This window comes from Heterocephalus glaber, unplaced genomic scaffold, assembly GCF_053883595.1.
Source record: "Heterocephalus glaber isolate CG9 unplaced genomic scaffold, H.glaber_assembly_v1.0 deba00000122, whole genome shotgun sequence".
Taxonomy (NCBI): domain Eukaryota; kingdom Metazoa; phylum Chordata; class Mammalia; order Rodentia; family Bathyergidae; genus Heterocephalus; species Heterocephalus glaber.
The window spans coordinates 76,442,568-76,457,569 of record NW_028258138.1 but is presented as its reverse complement, the minus strand read 5'-3'; the positions used below and the strand labels follow the sequence as shown (position 1 = coordinate 76,457,569).

Here is a 15,002-nt window from a genome sequence, read left to right as displayed (position 1 = left end):
AGGTAGTGGGAGGCCTGCCAAATATCACATGATTTCTCTTATATGAGAAACCCAATACATAAATTAAAAATAAAAGACAGACAATAGGAAAAAAAAGAGAAAGTGCTATTGCAGTCCATCATGGTCAATGATCTAAAAGTATACCTTGATTTAGTATAATTGTCTTATGTGTTTTTTATATGTTTTTGGCCCATTAGTCTGGCTATTAATCTGTACTAATGATAGGAAACTTGGTAAAGACTTACAAAAATAAATAAATGAATCTGAAGCTGGCAAAAAATACTTTTTAAAAAAGGGAGCGGCGCACACCCTACCGAGGTCCTGAGTCCCACGGAAGACATCAAATCACCCCGCTGCAGACAGGCAGGTCTGCCCACACCCTACCAAGGTCTCCAGTCGTGCAGAAAATGCCAAATCGCCCCACTGCACACAGGTAGCCACCTGGTTCCACACTACAAAGACGCAGAGGACACCAGACCACCAGACCAAGGTACTGAGTCCTGCTGCTCCTGGCCCAGAGGTAGGGGTTTCTGAGCCAGCTTCCCACTGCTCCTGGTCCAGAGGAAGGGGCTTCCCAGTCACCATACCTCCCGCTGCTCCCAGCCCAGAGGAAAGGGCTTTTGGGCCACCACCCCTACTTCCACTCCTGGCCCAGAAGTAGGAGCTTCTGAGCTGCCATCCCACTGCTCCTGGCCCAGAGGAAGGGGCTTCTGGGCCACCATCCCTCTGGCTGCTCCTAGCCCACAGGAAAGAGGTTTTGGGTCACCATCCCTACCACTGCTCCCAGCCCCTGTCCCACCTCTCCCAGCTCAGAGGAGGTAATCTGTGCAGGCGCTAACATCCCTCTGCCCCAGTTGAAATGAGAAAACACATAAATAAGTCTCAAAACCAGACTTCCAGATCACCGACACCAACCCCAAAGGGAAATGAGATGGAACACTCTGATACTCAAACACCTGGACCCACTGAACTGGCAACAATAGGGGATCTGGAAAAAATGAAATCAGAAATAATTTCTCAGATAACAGGAGAAATTGTGCCCCTAGTGCAAGACATGGTTAATAAATCTAGAGAGGAGCTGAGAAACATGATGGAATCCCAACATAAGAAACAAATGGAATCCATAAAACAGATGCAAATAGATTTTCAGAACATGAAAAACTCCACTGAAAGGCTACACAGCAGAATGAGCCAATGTGAGGACAGAATTTCAGATATAGAAGATAAGATTGTAGTCAGTGACCAGGAAAAGAAAAATTGCTTCAAAATTATAAGGGAACATGAGAAATCAATCCAGCAGCTGCTAGATGATGCAAAAAAGAATAACATAAGACTGATTGGGCTCAATGAAGAAACAGGAGAGAGTGGAGATGACATAAAAAAAATCTCTTCCCAGAAATAATGGCAGGAAACTTCCCAAGCAGGGGAAAAGAGCTTGACATACAGATAAGTGAGGCATATAGGACTCCAAATAGCCTTGATCAAAAACAATCTACACATAGGCATATAAGTGTTAAGATTCCAGAAACACGAAAGAAGAACAAAGTTCTCCAAGCAGTCAGAGAAAAGAAACAAATCACACACAAAGGAAAGCCCATCAGAATCACAGCAGACTTCTCAACACAAACCATCAAGGCAAGAAGAGCTTGGAGTGACATATTCCAAGCCCTAAAAGAAAACAGCCTCCAACCCAGATTGATGGACCCTGCAAAACTAGCTTTCAAAATGGATGGAGAAAGAAGATACTTTCATGACAAAGAGCACATTAGGAACTTTGTGAATACCAAACCAGCACTCCAAAGAATTTCACACAATATCCAGGAACAGACATTGAGGATCACAACCCCAGGAAGCAAAGCAGAATGAACCCATCTGGCATGACAAGGAATTAAATGGAAAGGGGGAGAACCCAACAAAAAGAAAAAGTCATGGCAATGACAAGTCAATATGTTTCAGTTATAACCATCAACGTTAATGGTCTCAATTCACCAATCAAAAGAAATAGACTGGCAGAATGGGTCAAGAAGCAAAATCCAACAATATGCTGCATACAAGAAACACACTTCATTCAAAAGGAAACTCATAGACTGAAAGTTAAAGGGTGGAAAAGAATACTGCATGTGACAGGAACCCAAAAAAAAGCAGGAGTAGCTATCCTCTTGGCAGATCAAGTAGATTTCAAACCAACACTGATTAAGAGAGATGAAGAAGGACACTACATCCTTGTAAAGGGAACAATCCAAGAGGAAGAGATGACAATCATAAATATCTATGCACCAAACACTAATGCACCCAACTATATAAAACAAATACTAATGGACATGCAAAGTCACATATGCACCAATACACTTGTAGTGGGAGACCTCAACACCCCACTGTCACAAATAGATAGATCAACTAGACTAAAAATAGGTACTGAAATACTAGAACTCAATCAAACTCTTGAACAAATGAACTTAACAGATGTTTACAGAATCTTCCACCCCACAAAATCAGAATACACATTCTTCTCAGCTGCACATGGGTCATTTTCCAAAATAGACCACATACACACACATAGAACATGTTTAAGTAAGTGCAAAGGAATTGAAGTTATCCCCTGTATATTATCAGACCATAGTGCGATGAAATTGGAGATCCATAGCAAAAGAAACTCAAAAAATTTCATAAGCACGTGGAAATTGAACAACACACTTCTGAATAACCAATGGGTCACAGAGGAAATTAAAGAAGAAATCAGACAGTTCCTTCCATTAAATGACAATGACAATACAACATATTAGAATCTATGGGAAAAAATGAAAACACTCTTACGAGGGAAATTCATAGCAGTGAATAGGCATATTAGGAAAACAGAATGAGCCCAATGAAACAACCTGATGCTGAACCGCAGGCTTCTAGAAAAAGAAGAACAGGACAACCCCAAAGCTCACACAAGGGAGGAAATTTTAAAGATCAGAGGAGAAATCAATGCAATGGAGACTAAGAGAATGATATAAAAAATCAATGAAGCCAAGAGTTGGATCTCCGAAAGAATCAACAAAATTGACAAACCTTTAGCCAACCTTGTCAGCAAAAGGAAAGAAAAGGCCCAAATCCATGCAATGAGGAATGAAAAGGGTGAAATTACAACAGACCCAGCAGAAATCCAGAGGCTCATCAATACCTACTTCCAGAACCTATATGCCAATAAGATGGAAAACACAGAAGAAATACACAGATTCCTAGATACATATGAATTACCAAAGTTGGATGAAGAAGACCTAAAAATTCTGAACAACCCAATATCAACCAATGAAATTGAAAATGTAATTAAAAACTTATCAACTAAGAAAAGCCTGGGCCCTGATGGCTTCACTGCTGAGTTCTACAAGACATTTAGAGAGGAACTGCTGCCACTACTGTTTAAACTCTTCCATGAAATTGAAAGGGAAGCAATACTCCCAAATTCATTCCTGGAAGCAAGCATCACCTTGATCCCCAAAGCAGAGAAAGACTCAACTGAAAAAGAGAACTATAGGCCAATCTCACTAATGAACATAGATGCAAAAATCCTTAATAAGATAATGGCAAACAGAATGCAGAAGATCACCAAGAAGATCATACACCCTGATCAAGTGGGATTCATCCCAGGGATGCAGGGATGGTTCAATATACGCAAATCAATTAATGTAATACACTATATCAATAGAGCCAAGGACAAAAAGCATATGATTATCTCCATAGATGCAGAAAAAGCATTTGACAAAATCCAACATGCATTTATTATAAAAACCCTACAAAGAATTGGAAAAGATGGTTTCTACCCCAAACTGATAGATGCCATCTATGAAAAACCAACAGCCAATATCATACTAAATGGTCACAAACTGAAACCCTTCACACTCAAATCAGGAACAAGACAAGGATGTCCACTATCACCACTCTTGTTCAATATAGTTCTGGAAACATTAGCCACGGCAATTAGACAAGAGATAGAAATAAAAGGAATAAAGATAGGTAATGAAGAAGTCAAATTGTCATTATTTGCAGATGGCATGATACTCTGTATAGAAGACCCCAAGAACTCCACCAAAAGTCTTCTAGACTTAATAACCAAATTCAGTCAAGTAGCTGGTTACAAGGTCAACACACAAAAATCAATAGCTTTCCTCTACATGAATGACAGACTCACTGAGAGAGAAATAGGGCAAATAATTCCTTTCACAATACCATCCAAAAAACTGAAATGCCTAGGAATCATCCTAATGAAAGAAATCAAAGACCTCTTCTGTGAAAACTATGGCACTCTGAAAAGAGAGATTGAAGATGATATCAGAAAATGGACAGACATGCCCTGCTCCTGGGTAGGAAGGATTAATAGAGTGAAAATGGCCATACTTCCAAAACTGCTATATAGATTTAATGCAATTCCAATTGAGATCCCAGCAGCATACTTCATAGACCTCGAGAAAACAATCCAAAAATTCATTTGGAACAAGAAGAGACCCAGAATAGCAAAAGCAATTCTAGGTAACAGAGACATGGCAGGGGGTATCACAATCCCCAACCTGCAACTCTACTGCAAAGCTACTGTGATCAAAACAGCATGGTACTGGCAAAGAAACAGACCCCAGGACCAGTGGAACAGATTAGAAGATGCAGAAACAATGCCAGACACACTCACCCATCTCATCTTCGACAAAGGAGCCAAACACCCTCACTGGAGGAAAGATAGCCTCTTTAATAAATGGTGCTGGAAAAATTGGGCTTCAACTTGCCAAAGATTCAAACTAGACCTATGTCTCTCACCATGCACGAAACTAAAATCAAAATGGATTAAAATCTAAATATTAAAATAGAAACTCTGAACCAGTTGGAACAGAGGTTAGGTAGAACCCTTGAAGACATCAGTGTAGGAAAAGATTTTATGAACAAAACCTCAGTTGCCCATGAATCAGCACAAACAATCAACAAATGGGATCTCTTCTTATTCAAAAGCTTCTGCACAGCAAGAGAAACCACCAGCAGTGTGAAGAGACAACCCACAATGTGGGGAAAAATCTTCACCTGCTCTTCCTCAGACAAAGGTCTCCTATCTCAAATCTATAAAGAACTTAAAAAGATCAGACCTCCCACATTTAAAGACCCAATCCAAAAATGGGCATCTGAAATGAACAGACATTTCTCAGACAAAGAAGTAGAAATAGCAAATAAATACATGAAAAAATGTTCAACATCATTGGTCATTCGAGAGATGCAAATGAAATCAATGCTGAGATTTCACTTCACTCCAGAAAGAATGGCTGCTGTCATGAAATCAACCAATAACAAATGCTGGCAGGGCTGTGGGGAAAGAGGAACCCTGCTCCACTGCTGGTGGGAGAGAAGGCTGGTGCAAGCACTGTGGAAATCAGTATGGAGATACCTGAAAGAACTAGGACTGGAAGTCCTATTTGACCCCGCTATTCCACTGCTGGGGATCTTCCCCAAAGAATTAAAAGAATCATACCACAGTGATATATGTGTGCCCATGTTCATAGCAGCACAGTTTGTAATAGCTAAAACTTGGAAACAGCCCAAATGCCCATCAACTGGAGACTGGATCAAGAAAATGTGGTTTTTTAATAAAATGGAGTACTACTCAGCCATGAAAAATGAGAAATTAGAGACATTTATACCTAAGTGGATGCACATTGAGGCAATACTCTTAAGTGAAATAAATAGGACACACATGAATAAATTCTGAATAGTTTCTCTGGTGTGAGAAACTGAAAGTGTAAATAAGGACCAAAATGTGTAATTGTTAATGTGAAATAGGAAGACAAGGGGCAAATGGGAAGGAAGTGGGAGGGCTAGGGGAAAGGATAGAAGGGAATGGGATTAATATGAGAAAATGGAAAAAGAGGAACAAAATCTTTGTAAGTAGGGAGGACTGGAGGGGTTGAAGGGAGGGCTGGGCAAGGGTGAAAAATAAGAACCAAGAAGAAGGGAAAGGAAAAATGCTGAGAAATGGAAAAAATGGAAATAAAGTCTTTGTAAATAGTGAAGGGTGGAGGGTGTGAAGGGAGGGCTAGGAATGAGGAAAATAGAAGAACCAAGATGCATTATGTAAAGGTACAATTCTCAATGAGAAATATAATTGTGTTGTATACCTACAATGTACCAATAAAATAATTTAATAAAAAAAAATAAAAAATAAAAAAAGGGAGTGGAGCCAGGTGTGGTGGTGTACAACTGTAATCTCAGCACTCAGAAGGCTGAGGCAGGAAGATTGCTGAGAGTTTGAGGCCAGCATAGGCTACATAGTGAGTTCAAGGCCAACCTGAAGTGCATAGTGAGACCTTGTCTCAAAATTACTTAATTAATTTAATTTTTTTAAAGGGGGTGGAGAGGAAGGAGAAAAAAGAATTGAGATGTGTTATGTACATGTACCAGTTCCCTACAATGAATGTAAGCATTGTGTGGTGCAGATATGTACTAATAAAAGAATATATTTCAAAATAAAAATATTGAAAAGTGCTGGGGATATAGTTCAGTGTGAAGACCCTGTGTTCAATCCTCAATACACTAAGTCCTCACCTTACAAACATTTTGAGTTGTGAACTTCCACAGATATAAACAGATTTCCCACTTGATTTTTTTTTTTTATGCTTTACATTGTATATCTGTGTCAAAGTTATGTAAGACTTACTTTGCAGGGTCTTACAAATGAGTCCAACTTATGAACGTTCTCCCAGAATGGAACTCATTTGTACTGCCTTCTATGTATCTATCCATCATAACAATACAAAATGAAGGTCTGGGGATTTAGCTCAGTGGTTCTGCCTCCTGCCTCGCAAGCACAAGGACTTGAGTTTGATCCCCAGTACCAAAAACAAAACAGAACAAAACAAAACAAAGTGATGCAAAGTATGTAAGAAGGGTTAAAAGACATGGAGGATAAATTTAAAAGGCCTAAAATGAATCTAACTCAATTTTTAAAAAGTAATAAAATAAAGAAAATACAATATTCAAAGCATATTACAATAATGGAGAAATTTCCAGATTTTTAGAAAGACATCCATCCTCAAATCCAAGAATTTTGAGCCAAGTATGGTGGCACAGACCTGTAATCCCAGCTCTCAGAAAACTAAGTCAAGAGGATCATTGTGAGTTTGAAGCTACTTAGAGAGATCAAGGCCAGCCTAACTATATAGCAAGAGCCTGTCTCAAAATAAAACAAAACTCCAAGAAGTTCAATAAATCCAAAACAAGATGAATTTTTTAAACAAATTAATAACTACATCCCTCTAAGAGTGAGATTTCAGAACATCAAAAGCAGCTAGTTTCTGAAAGCCACCCTAGAGAAAATACAGATCATGCTCCAATGAATGGCAGCTTAATTGATGGCTGACAACTCAATTGCAATAAAAGAATCTGGAAAACAATAGAATAAAATGTCTAATGTACTGAGAGAGAGCAAAAAGCCCAAACTGTCAATCTGAAATTCTATGCTGATAAAACTATCTTTCAAGAACAGTGAAATACTGTATAGACAATTTCACACAAAAACTAAGAAACATTTAATCACCAAAAGATCCTCACTAAAGACAATTCTAAAATAAATACTTCAAGCAGAAGAAACAATTTCCCAGGAAGTCTGAGACACATGAAGAGAGGATAAGTAAAACTATAAGTTAATATATGAATATAACTAAATAGACCCAAATTTGAAAGTTAGTAATTATAATAACAACAATTATAGTGTCTAATGTGAGCTGTGAGAAGGTAGGGTAGAAACAAGATACTACAAAACAAAACTGTATAGTTGATTAAGGCCAAAAGAACTAAAGCATTCTCAAATCCTTGTATTGTCTAATTCAGCAGGAGGGTTAAGATGTTAATTGATACTATTATACTTAATCACGAGAGATTATAAAGAATTGCCACCATTCTGAGCCAAATTTGAGTCCTTTATTGCCAGCTGGCATTTGAGAGTGGCTTACACCCAGAAAACTCTCCATGAAGAAAAGTGGCTTTCAGGATTCTTTTAAGTGGCTCTTCTAATTGGGGAGGGCTCAGGGTATGGGACTGCATAACCTTTGCTCCTTTTTCTCCAGCCCCATTGTGATTAAAATGTGAGTTAATGGATGGAGATGCTTGTTAGTCTAGGCACGCTAGATAGGGATCTGTAACAGACCTAGAGTCCCAGAGTAAACTACTCAACTCTTTGTTTATCCGGAACTGATATTCCAGACACCACAATTGTTAGAACAAGCTGCAGATGTCTGCTAACCATCAATTTGTGACAGTCGACCACTAACCCTTGTCCCCTTTTCTTTAATATGTTAACTTCCCCCTCAACCCCCTATAAAAACAGCCTCGGATTCTGAGTCAGTTGCCTCTCTAAGCTATTTTGCTTTGGGTGTGCCATCTGGCCAGACTAATAAAGGTCTGTTTCCCAACTTGTCCGGTGTGTTCCTTCCCAGGTGTTCTTCACTGTAGTCAGCTCCTCGGAGCATTTGGTAAGGCCCTCGGTCTTACATTTTGGAGGCCCCAGTGAGATGCCTGGGTAAGGAACCCCTGTTCAGCTGAGACTCTGTGGTGGGATCCAGCAGGAGACTCAGGCACAGACCTCAGAAAACCTCTGGAGGTAAGTTTTGGCCAGTTGCAACCGTTTGTTGTCAGGAGTGAGGTGGCTGAAGGGCTGGTAAGCCTCCCCTGACCCCAAGGTTCCTGACAAGGAACAAGGGAAGGTTTAGTTTTGCTTTTGTTGTGGTGCCTATTTGTCTTGACATTTGTACATTAGTGTCCTGTCCATTGTGTGTTTAATTTTGTATTTCTTTCCAAACCATTAGGACAGAGATGGGAGGATCCTGCTCCAGAAATACCCCATTGGATTGTTTTCTCACTAATTTTAAATTGGCTTTTTCCCCCCGAACAGGAGAACGAATATAGGGTTAAATTTTCTCGCCGAAAACTTCACTCCCTGTGTCAACTGGAATGGCCAGCCTTCGGAGTTGGATGGCCAGCTGAGGGCTCTTTTGACCCAGGTCTCTGCAGGGCAGTATGGAAAAGGGTCACTGGGCACCCTAGCCATCCTGATCAGTTTCCATATATAAATATCTGGGTTTGGGCTTGTCAAGAGCCTCCAGCATGACTACAGCATTGTTCCCTGCAAATAAACTCTCGCATTCTGCTTATGGCCCCAAGGGAACCCCAAGAGGCCAAAACCCGGGCTCCCAAGCCAGTGCTCTCACAAGATCCTGACCCCTTAGATCTTGTTATAAGACCTCCACCCTATGTGGAGCCATCCTCCTCCTCTGATAAAGCTGGGCCCAGAGCTCAAAACTCTCTCTCCTCTCCTCTTCCCAAAGAAGGAAAATCTCCAGATTCTATAACCTCCCCCTCCCACACATGAACAGGGGCCCCTTATGGTCCCAGTGGAGCTCTCACTGAAGAGACTAGTTCAGTTCCTCTTCTGCCTCTTAGGGAAGTAGAACAGGGTCATTATGTCTATATCCCTTTCTCTACCAGTGATCTGTATAATTGGAAACACCAAAATCCCCCTTTTTCAGAAAAACCCCAGGCTTTGATCTCCCTCCTAGAATCTGTTTTTCATACACATGACCCCACCTAGGATGACTGTCAACAACTTCTGCAAGCTCTTTTTACCTCCAAGAAAAGAGAAAGGATCCGAGGGCAAGCCATAAAGTTGGTGTTAGGGGGAACAGAGGGCCCCCTCGATGAGCAACAGCAGGCCCATCTTGAGGCACAACTTCCGTCCACCCATCACCCATGGTGAGCTAATTCCTCGGGCGGGAGAGAAGCTCTCCAAACCTATCATCAGCATCTCCTAGCCGGCCTGAGGGGAGCCGCTCAAAAGGCTACCAACTTGAACAAGGTAAGCAAGGTCCTTCAAGGACCTGAGGAATCCCCTTCTGCCTTTCTGGAGCGTCTGTTGGAAACATACTGTACATATACTCCAATTGACCCAGATGCCCCTGCAAATTGGCAGGCAATTAATTTGGCTTTTGTTACTCAGTCGGCCCCAGATATTAGAAAAAAACTGCAGCGGATGGAAGGATTTGGGAAAGAAAATAGGGACAAGTTGATGAGTGTGGCAATGAAGGTGTTTAACAATAGGGATCCTTTTGAGGATAAAATGGCTAAAAAGATAGGAAGGGCGAACATTGCAGCCTTGACAGATGGAGGTTTTATCCAAAAGAAATACAGAGAAAATAAAAAAGAGGATAAAAATAAAGTATGGCCCTTGTTAGAAAAAGATCAATGTACATATTGCAAAGAAAAGGGCCATTACAAGAGGGATTATAAAAAGTTGAAAAGAAAGAGAGAGAAGGAGACCAAGAAAAAAAAGAGACAGGGTTCTTCTAGTAGATTAAAAAAAAAAAAAAAAAAGATTGGCGAGGCCAAGGTGGGGATCTCCAAACACATCCACTGACTCCAAAAAGCTGGCATCTTGATCCCTTGCTAGACAGCCTGGAATACACCATTGCTTCCCGTGAAAAAGCCTCACACCTCAGACTTCAGACCAGTACAGGATTTATGAAAAGTAAACAGCTGGGTGGAGACCGTTCACCCAACAGTGCCAAACCCCTATACTCTGTTGAGTCTCATCCCTCCTGATCATGTGTGGTACTCAGTATTAGACCTTAAAGATGCATTTTTCAGCCTGCCTCTAGCACCTGTGAGCCAGCCCCTCTTTGCCTTTGAATGGACTGACCCAGACACTGGAACAACCGGACAGCTGACATGGACCCGGCTGCCGCAGGGATTCAAAAACTCCCCCACTCTGTTCAGGGAAGCTCTCAGCAAAGATCTGCAAGAGGTAAGAAAAGTGTTTCCCCAGGCAACTATTCTTCAGTATGTTGATGACCTCCTGGTGGCGACTTTAACAGATAAAGAATGCATTGCAGCCACCGAGGGCCTCCTGAAAGCTCTCCAGGAACTGGGATATCGGGTGTCCTGGAAGAAAGCTCAACTCTGCCAGACCAAGGTAACCTACTTGGGCTATATTCTTGAAAAGGGAAAGAGGAGGCTGGCAGAATCGAGAGTATCCGCAATTCTCCAGAATCCGAAGCCAGGCTCAAAAAAAAAAAACAAAAAAAAAAAACAGGTGGGAGAGTTCCTAGGGGCGGTTGGCTATTATAGGATTTGGATTCCTGGCTTTGCTGAGATTGCCAAACCCCTGCATGAGGCCACTGTGGGAGGAAATACACCCCTCCAATGGACTGAGGCTTGCCAGCAGGCATTTCAATTGCTTAAGACTGCACTTGCATCGGCACCAGCCCTGACATTGCCAGACTTAAACAAACCCTTTACCTTGTATGTGACAGAGGAAAATGGGGTGGCTAAGGGAGTAATTACTCAGCTTTTGGGGCCATGGAAACGGCCTGTAGCATACCTCTCCAAAAAGCTCGACCCAGTGACTCGAGGGTGGCCTAATTGTTTGAGGACAATAACAGCAGCAGCTGCTTTAACCCGAGAGACTGACAAATTGACCTTTGGACAGGATTTAACTTTGATTACTCCCCATGCCATTGAGCCCTTAAGCTCTGGAATTGGGAAAAGGAAAAAGGATAAATATATTCACTGATAGCTGTCATGCTTTTGCCACCGCCCACATACACAGGAAAATTTATCAAAATAGAGGACTGTTGACCTCTAAAGGAAAAAAATTAAAAATAAGACTGAGATATTGGCACTGTTACAAGCCATCTGGTTGCCCCAAGAGGTTGCCATCATCCATTGCCATGGGCACCAAAAGGGGTCAAGCCCCGAGATGATTGGTAATAATGCTGCTGATCAGGCAGCAAGACAAGCTGCCCAAAAATCAGTGGGGAAGCAAATGGTTCTGCTTCCCACACCGGTACTCCCAGAAAAACCTAAATATACAGACAAGGAGATAACAGAAATGAACAGGAGACGCTGGACTCGAGGAAGACATGGGTGGTGGATGACTAAGGAGGGAAAGGTGGTGCTCCCAGCCACTGTAGCAGACACATTGCTGCGAGAACTACATGAGTCTACCCACCTCGGTGAGAAAAAGATGATGGCTGCCTTACAACCCCATTTCGTCAGCCAGGGATTAGCCCAAAAGGCCCAGGACATGATGAGAGGATGCCCCACCTGCCTCAAGGTAAATGCTAATCGGGTAACAGGGCCCCCTGGGGTCCAACACAGAGGGCTAACTCCAGGAGAATATTGGAAATTGGACTTTACTGAAATGAAGCCGGGCATGTATGGGTACAAATACCTGCTAGTTTTTGTGGATACATTTTCAGGATGGGTAGAAACATATCCCACTAAGAAGGAGACAACAGAAGTAACAGGTAAAAGGCTTCTGACAGAAATAGTTCCCCGTTTTGGTTTGCCCTTAGCTCTGGGGTCCGACAATGGTCCAGCCTTTACGGCTAAGATATCTAAGTTAATTAGTAATATCCTTGAAATAAAGTGGAATCTACACTGTGCCTATAGGCCTCAAAGTTCAGGACAGGTAGAAAGAACAAATCGAACTTTGAAAGAAATTCTGACTAAATTATGCTTGGAGACTGAACTAGATTGGGTAGAGCTTCTCCCCTTTGCCCTCCTCTGAATGAGGTGCACTCCCAAGCCCCCCCTCAATCTGTCCCCCTTCCAGATTGTTTACAGACGATCTCCCCCAATCATTCCATTAATAGATGTAGAATTAAAGGAAAAATTTTCCCACCTTCGACTCCTTAAATCCTTAAAGGCAGTTCATCAGCTTCAGTCAGAGCTACATGAGACCTTACGAAAGAAAATGACTAGTCCAAATGAAAACCCTTTACAACCTTTACCCTATAAGCCGGGAGATTTGGTTTTTATTCGCAGGTTTGATTCCAAGACCCTAGAACCTCGTTGGAAGGGACCGGTTCCCATTGTCCTGTCAACTCCCTTGGTGGTGAAGGTGGCTGGACATTCTGCCTGGATACATCGCAACCATCTAAAAACAGGACCCTCCATGGACATCAAAAAGGACAAATGGAAGGTTATCAGCCAACCAGGTGACCAAAAACTAAGACTGGAACAGGTTGGAGATGTTTCACCTTGATGATGATATTCTCTGGGACACTGACATTATTGCCCCCAAGAGGACTAGATCAGACAAAAAATGTATGGATTCAATTGACAAACTCGCTTAACTTGTCTGAATTCTGCTTAAATGCTGATGTAAATTTCCATTATGTGCTGGGAAGCTGTCTCATTCCGGTATGCACCTCTTTAGAGTAAATATGACCCTATACTCTATTTAAGGACATCCCAGGAAAAAATCTTACTTACGTGGATAGTTGTAATTGGGGGCATGACACCTGCCGTAAACCTAAAAATGCTGTCAAATTATATACACCCAAGGTAATTATGTCAAACAAAACTGAATGTGCTATGAATGAAAATTGTACAACCAAGTGTCTGAGGATAAAACAGTCAAAAGGGATGTCCTGCCACATAAAACAAAAGAATTGTGTATAATAATTGCCATATCTCCCTGCCCATAGGATGGTTTTATACCTGTGAAGGAATAACCTTTAATTATATTCCAGCAAATTTAACCAAGATCCGTTGCTGTTTGAGTCATCTAGCTGTAGTGTTGCCAGACAGGACTGATTTGGTTGTGCCTAACAGAACTAAACGTTGGTCACCTTACACTGCACCAGGATGTAATGATGATGTAGGTCTGTTAACAGATGCTGAAGTAATAACCATGATAGCATCTTTTGTTGCCCTACCTTCTATAGGAGTCCATGCTGAAAAGGCAGTGCGAAAATTAGCTTGCAAGGTGGTCAAAGGGTTAAATGCTACCTCATCAGCCTTGGCATTAGTTAACCAAGAGTTACAGGAACAGAGACAGGCAATCTTAGATAATAGAGCAGCAATAGACTATTTGTTGCTCCTCCACCACCAAGGTTGTGAAAGAGTAAAAAATATGTGTTGTTTCAATCTTACCAATAATGGTCCAAAGATAGAAGAAAAGGTAAAACAATTAAAAGATCTGGTTGAAAAAATATATAATGAGGATGGCGGGGACTTGTTCAAATGGTTAACTTCGTGGTTGCCCAACCTACAATGGTTAAAACAACTTTTTTTTGTCATCATAGTTGTGTGTACATGCTTATTATTGTCATGTTGTTGTATACAATGGATACCTACATTTGTGCGCAAGATTACTTAAGTTCCAAAAAAAAAATCAGTGGGGAATGTGGGACTGCATAACCTTTGCTCCTTTTTCTCCAACCCCATTGTGATTAAAATGTGAGTTAATGGATGGAGATGCTTGTTAGTCTAGGGACACTAGATCCTCCAGCCCCATTGTGATTAAAATGTGAGTTAATGGATGGAGATGTTTGTTAGTCTAGGCACGCTAGATAGGGATCTGTAACAGACCTAGAGTCCCAGATAGTCTAGGGATGCTAGATAGGGATCTGTAACAGACCTAGAGTCCCAGAGTAAACTACTCAACTCTTTGTTTATCCGGAACTGATATTCCAGACACCACAATTGTTAGAACAAGCTGCAGATGTCTGCTAACCATCAATTTGTGACAGTCGACCACTAACCCTTGTCCCCTTTTCTTTAATATGTTAACTTCCCCCTCAACCCCCTATAAAAACAGCCTCGGATTCTGAGCCAGTTGCCTCTCTAAGCTATTTTGCTTTGGGAGTGCCTTCTGGCCAGATTAATAAAGGTCTGTTTCCCAACTTGTCTGGTGTGTTCCTTCCCGGGTGTTCTTCACTGTAGTCAGCTCCTTGGAGCGTTTGGTAAGGCCCTCAGTCTTACAAGGGAGGGGGGAGCACAAGCAGAATTTCACAGGAGCAAAACTTTGCTAAGTTAGTGGGAGGTCAGGGAACGTTTCACACAGCTTCATTGAAACAAAATATCACACAGGTGCAGAGTATCCTGCCTACAAGTTTGTAAAGACAACATATAGTTGCAGATTGCTGTATCAAACAGGATGTGGTGGTCTGTCATGCAGTAACTGAGGGGATTCCCAAGTGTGGAAG

General features: G+C 41.6%; 1 long non-coding RNA gene across 2 annotated transcripts; it reads left to right on the top strand.

Moving 5' to 3' along the window:
* Positions 1-8,093: 8,093 nt before the first annotated feature.
* On the top strand, positions 8,094-14,699 carry LOC147830499 (uncharacterized). Of its 2 annotated transcripts, XR_015453196.1 has the most exons (3): positions 8,094-8,614; positions 10,654-10,810; positions 10,899-14,699. It is a non-coding gene; the product is annotated as an uncharacterized LOC147830499 (long non-coding RNA). The 2 variants fall into 2 exon arrangements; XR_015453193.1 differs by having other exon boundaries at positions 8,094-10,810.
* Positions 14,700-15,002: the final 303 nt, after the last annotated feature.